Here is a 6,831-nt window from a genome sequence, read left to right on the forward strand (position 1 = left end):
TTGTTAATACTAACTTAATATTATGAATATTATTATCACTAAGATAAATAAAATTGTTATTATTATTATTATTATTATTATTATTATTATTATTATTATTATTATTATTATTATTATTATTATTATTATTATTATTATTATTATTATTATTAAGACTAGTATCAATATTAAGCCTTAGTTATATTGTTAAATTTGGATATGAACATAAGATTTAATATTAAAATCATTATTATTATATCATAGTTAATAATATTACTATAATTACTAATAACATTATTCGTATTATATTTATCAAAAATTATCATTTTTATTTGTGTTACTAGTATTATCATTTAAGAATTATTAGTAATATCAGTACTAATATTATTACTAATAGTATTATTATTATTGTTAGTATTATTATTAACATGATTTGGAACATACTAATAACATTTATAGTATAAAATTTTTAATAAAAGTTGATATGATAAAAATATGAAAATGGTCATGAAATTAAGATTATAAGAACTGTAGTTAAGAAATTAGAAAATTTAACCCGAACCTCATAATAAAACTGATTATTATTAACACATGCATTATTGTTTTTATTTTATCATTATTACTATTATTGAAAATATTGTTTTTATGAAAACTAACATTTTATCTTACCATTATTATATCAAAATTATCATCTTTATTGAACTTATTATTATCACTATCATTATTACTATTATTAGTATTATAACTATTAATATCCTTATTCTGGTATCATTATCAGAAATATTTTGCAAACAGAAGAAATTGATATAAGAATATATAAGTATACCGATATTACATAATATTACATTTTAATTAATATAATATTATTTATATTGATATAACATTTATTAAGTTATATATCAAATAAACATTATAGGATATTATAAGTATTAATAGATTATATATATAAATACTAATCTTAATACCTAACTAAATATATATAAGTTTATTCCATTACAATTATGTTTTAATAAATATACAAATGATATAGGTTCGTGAATCCGAGGCCAACCCTGCATTGTTCAATATAGTCATATGTATTTTTACTACAAAATACATTAGGTGAGTTTCATTGCTCTCTTTTTAAATGCTTTTGCAATATATATTTTTGGGACTGAGAATACATGCACTGCTTTTATAAATATTTTACAAAATAGACACACGTAATTGAAACTACATTATATGGTTGAATGATCGAAGCCGAATATGCCCCTTTTGCTTGATAACCTAAGAATTAGTAAACCAGTCTACTAATTGACGCGAATCTTAAAGATAGATCTATTGGGCCTAACAAACCCCATCCGTTGTAGCGGATGCTTTAGTACTTCGATGTTGTTTTATCATGTCCGATGGATGTTCCGGAATGATAGGGGATATTCTTATATGCATCTTGTTAATGTCGGTTACCAGGTGTTCAATCCATATGAATGATTGTTGTCTCTATGCATGGGACGTATATTTATGAGAACTGGAAATGAAATTCTTGTGGTCTATTAAAATGATGAAAATGAATTTTTATGATAAACTAATGAACTCACCAACCTTTTGGTTGACACTTTAAAGCATGTTTATTCTCAGGTATGAAAGAAATCTTCCCCTGTGCATTTGCTCATTTTAAAGATATTACTTGGAGTCATCCATGACATAATTCAAAAGACGTTGCATTCGAGTCGTTGAGTTCATCAAGATTATTATTAAGTCAATTATAGTTGTATATATTATGAAATGGTATGTATGCTGTCAACTTTTGATGTAATGAAAGTTTGTCTTTTAAAAACGAATGCAATGTTTATAAAATGTATCATATAGAGGTCAAGTACCTCGCGATGTAACCAAATGTAATGTATTCGTCCTGATGGATTTGGACGGGTCGTTAGACGCACAGGCCAAGGTCATGCAATTACTCAACCAGACATTAATGCGTCAGATTATGAAATCAAAGGACAAATTCTACACATGGTAACTAATCAATGCCAATTTAGTGGTACACCAAAGGAAGATCCAAACGAACATCTTCGTACCTTTAATAGGATCTGTACTCTATTCAAAATCAGAGAAGTTGAGGATAAACAGATCTAACTCATGTTATTTCCCTGGACTTTAAAGGGAGAAGCCAAAGATTGGTTAGAATCGTTACCTGAAGGGGCGATTGATACATGGGATGTTTTAGTTGAAAATTTTCTTAAAAGATTCTTTCCGGCATCTAAAGCCGTGAGACTTCAAGGAGAAATTGTTACGTTCACACAAAAGCCAAATGAAACTTTATATGAAGCGTGGACAAGATTTGGAAAGTTGTCGAGAGGATGTCCTCAACATGGTTTAGAAACTTATCAAATAGTACAAATATTCTACCAAGCATACGAAATTACTACACGAAAAAGACATCGACATAGCAGGTGGAGGTTCCATTATGAAGAAAACCGCAACTGAAGCTTACAAAATTATTGATAACACAGCCTCCCACTCACATGACTGGCATCAAGAAAAAGACATCGTTAGATCATCTAAAGCGGCTAGAGCCGATTCTAGCCATGACTTTGATTCCATTTCCGTAAAGTTAGATGTTTTCGAGAGACAAATGGAAAAGATGACTAAAGATATTCACGCAATACGAATTAGTTGTGAGCAGTGTGGAGGACCACATTTGACAAAAGATTGTCTCAGTATTGAACAAACAATGGAATAAAGAGAGAATGTTTCATACATGAACCAAAGGCCTGGAAATAATTATCAGAATAATTATCAACCGTGATGTGCGGAAAGTGGTATATGAATTGTTTTATAAAATAATATGGAAAAATACCGATTAGAGATTGCTACACACTAACGGGCAGTGTACCCGATCGTGTAGTAGTATAGTAACTGGTTTAGTTCCGTGTATCGTTCCAAGGATAGTTGTAATAGTCAAACTAGAATTAGAAACTATATTATGATTAACTAAGTAAATGAAGCTTAAAGGTACAAGTTTTATGTTTTGGTGGCTATTTAACGATTTAGCCAAATCAGAGAAGGTTAAATGTAAAAACAATATTTTTGATCTTTTAAGTTTATAAGATGAAAATAAGTGCAAAGAAAGCAAGTAAGATAGTTTTGATATCAATTTAAGGAAAAATGCTCATCTAGACTTTTTACCCTCGATGTTGAATGTTATTTAGGATTAAGACTGGATTGATTGGTTATGCACGAGAACTAATTGATCGGTTTACCAAGAGTAGTCTTGAGTAAACACTCAAACAGGATTACATGACGCAAGTGATGTTCTTGTCATCTAAGACCTCCTATTTGTATTCAACTAATTCAACTAGTCTAAAGACTTGAAGAATGATCAAGTCAATGGTGTGTTGATCATGATCCACTCCTATGTCAACTTATGATTTAGCCTAGTTCATTCCCTTGGTCCGGTTAAATGCTCAATTCACCCAACCCAAGTAATCAATTTAGGGTGGTAATAAGATCCCTATAAACGTCACTAGATAAGGCAAATTACTAACACCTATTAGTTATATGGAATCGAGTAATGAAAATATGTATAACATAATCTAGGGAATTGATCGATCACCTATATAACTACACATATCAATTAGGCTATCCGAAAGTGTCTACAAGAGTCGTTCTTACATTCCTATGTAAGCTGACCATTTGAACTCAACTTATCCCTTTTGGTAAAAGATGGATAAACACATGTCACTAGGTGTAAATCAATACATTAATTTAACAAGATGATGTTTCTTAATCAAATGAACATATCAATTAGTTGAATCGAAAGGATTAAACTTTAACAAGAATGGATCTTGTATTCAAACATTAAACTATCGTGCATAATAACAATCAATCAAAAGTAAACATTCAACATCTCGGTTATTTATCTAGACAAACATTATAGAGTTTAGCCAACAATCATAATTACAAGCAAAATAACAATCAACTGATAAGTAGAATTCATTGTTGGAGAACAAGAAAACAACCTACTAGAGAATGAATCTTGGATGGAGAAGGTTTTGATCTTTGAAGACTTGATGTTGAGCCTCTTCCAAGAGCTTGGAGTTCACCAAATTTGCTCCCAAAATCGTCTCTGTAACCTCTGGTTTCGTATGTGAAAAAACAGTTCCTCAATCAGTAGCTTTTAAAGTGGAGAAACTAGGTCAGAAAGTCAAAAGTGGCTGAAACCTACTTCTGGACGGCGTCCTAAAGGCTGGACGGCGTCCCGTTGTAAAGAGCTAGACGGCGTCCCAATTCCCCGGACGGCGTCAAAGAATAAAGCGCTGGACGGCGTCCCAAAGCCCTAGACGGCGTCCAAGAATAAAGCGCTGGACGGCGTCCCATAGCCCCGGACGGCGTCCAAGTGTAAAGAAAGCTACTTTCTCATTTTGTTTTCAGTCTTCTTTCATTTGGACGAAGCCTAACACATTTGAAGCTTTGTTTTACCATTTTAGAGCACTAAATAGACCTTAACTCGTATCGGGATCAACCAAGGTCATAAATCATCAAAACTCTGTATAAATCAGTCTCCGATACAAATTTGCATATCTTGGCCTATCACTTGTAGAAACGCCTTCATTATCCTTGATTCTAGAGCATTTTTACACGATATTACGATAGATATATATGATGTTATTGAGCAATATCAAAACACCCCACACTTAAACCTTGCTTGTCCTCAAGCAATTCTTTCTTTACAAAGTAGAACAATATCAAACACAATCACACAATATAGATTACAAACATTACATAAATCACTCGAAGCACACGATACACACACGTTGATATGAAACGCAACTCACGCTATATGAAACACACGCTTTAAGTATAACACACCTTTATTGTAATCACACTCACGCTATATACACAATGGAAACATACACACACATTTTTGGGAGATTAGAGCCAAGTATCCTAAAAATTTGATCCTACGGAAATCAGGACCTTATGAAAACGTTTTATGTTTTTGAAAATATTATGCTAGTTTTAATACTAGGCACGTTTTCCGATTTTTTTCGGATTTTCTGAATTTTGAAAAAAATGAGTGCGGGTTTTCCGCTATTGGTCAAGCCAATCCCTCCCACGGTACCTAACATCACGAGATGTCGGTAAGAAAATAATGTGCTTAGGAGGATACACATTACGTCCGGATATCATTGACAATTATGAGGAATCATCTAATCCGTTAAATCAATCATGAAGATTGAGGTTCATCAGTCTTAAAAGCTGATATCTTACCTTTTCGGAGGTTATCCACTGGGAATCTGATCAATTCACTGACATTTTGTGTATCATGGTGCGCTTCCCATTTGGCCAGCAATTCTCCCTCACTGAGAAAATCTTTGACTACCAGTTTCCCTGTTTGATGTTGAGGCCTGGTAGATTTCCAGTCGATTTTAGCAATGACTTTTCAAGATTTTTCGTCACCCTACAACTGGTCTGGACTACATCTCCTGAATTGAATCAGTAAGTGTGTCATTCGGAAGACTTTACTTCCTTGAGGATGGAATAGATACATCCTATTGGTCATATCAAGTGGTCGGACGCAATATTGTCCTTGTTAGGAGAAACAATGAGGATCGCCCTTAGGGTTTTCGATCTGGCGCGAGATTCGATTTCCGACCACGCTATACAATCACCGCTCTCACGGTTTACACTCGTTTTGGTACAAGTGACCTACAAGTTAGCTTTACTAAACTAGTAGGATTTTCATCCAAATAATTGAATGACAGTGCAACTTCAAAGACTATTAATAATTTAAAACATAAATCAACATTTATTTTCTAGATTTTAAGACCACAATGTGTGTAACATGGTTTTTGGACATTTAATCGTTTTTAAGGCTACCTGAAAATTTTAAATTTTTTAAATAAATGCCTTAATTTTAGTAAAACGAGTTCCCGATAAATTTCTATTCCCCACCCCACACTTGAGATCATGCAAAGCCCTCATTGCATGAAATCAGAAAAAGGATTAATTTTAGAGGGCAAAGTGATAGGGTGATTGTAGAAATTTTCAATTTTTTTTTAACCTGCAAGTCGTGGAACATGTAGACGGATGCCGCTGAACTTACTGCCAGCATAAGAGCATTGTCCATTCCGCGATTATCATCATACACACATCACAATATCAAATGTTGCTGAACTTAATGCCAGTCTTTGAAGTTAAATCACGCTGCACAAAAAACAAACCACACAAATAATTCTAAAAATAATGGTGTTTTGTCAACCACACCCATTATCAATCCACACAATTAGTCAATTATTACAAACCAAATATTGTCTAAAAACACACCACACAAATTACATAGTCTGAAAACAGTGTACAAAATGATCAAATGTACGCAGGCCTTAACTGGATTAGTTACCAAATGGCCAAAAGTAGCTTCCCGAACCATCTCTGTACGGGCGTCCTTGCGGGTATTCCTGATCAAATCGATTCCTAGCATCCTGCATCGCAGCGTTAGTATCATAAATCGGGTGAGGAGGAGGTGGGTGTTGAGGATCCGTGTAATATTGGGGTGTCAGACGTTTCGTCCCATAGTACTGCTCGGGGTTGGAATAAAACAACTCTGAGTTATGGTTATTCCAATCAATACCATAACTCATCCATCCCTGATCGTGCACTTGAGTAATCTGTCGTTACTCCTTTCGCTGCTGACTATCCCACATTCGGTCGTTGTGTGTCCTTTGCTCACTCGGACTCAACCTCATATTATTAACACTACTAACCAAACTGTCCCAACTAGATTTGGACGGATGCCAAGGACCCTGATCCCCAACGTTCGTGTGCGCCTCCATTTCCGCTTCCTCCTCTACTTGATGTTCTTGCTGC

At 33.6% G+C, this 6,831-nt stretch overlaps 1 non-coding gene across 1 annotated transcript; it reads right to left on the reverse strand.

Annotated features, from left to right (window-relative positions):
* Positions 1-2,232: 2,232 nt before the first annotated feature.
* Positions 2,233-2,339, reverse strand: LOC139869791 (small nucleolar RNA R71). The gene has a single exon (XR_011766370.1). It is a non-coding gene; the product is annotated as a small nucleolar RNA R71 (small nucleolar RNA).
* Between the last annotated feature and the right edge of the window lie 4,492 nt (positions 2,340-6,831).

Source organism: Rutidosis leptorrhynchoides, chromosome 9 (genome assembly GCF_046630445.1).
Source record: "Rutidosis leptorrhynchoides isolate AG116_Rl617_1_P2 chromosome 9, CSIRO_AGI_Rlap_v1, whole genome shotgun sequence".
Taxonomy (NCBI): domain Eukaryota; kingdom Viridiplantae; phylum Streptophyta; class Magnoliopsida; order Asterales; family Asteraceae; genus Rutidosis; species Rutidosis leptorrhynchoides.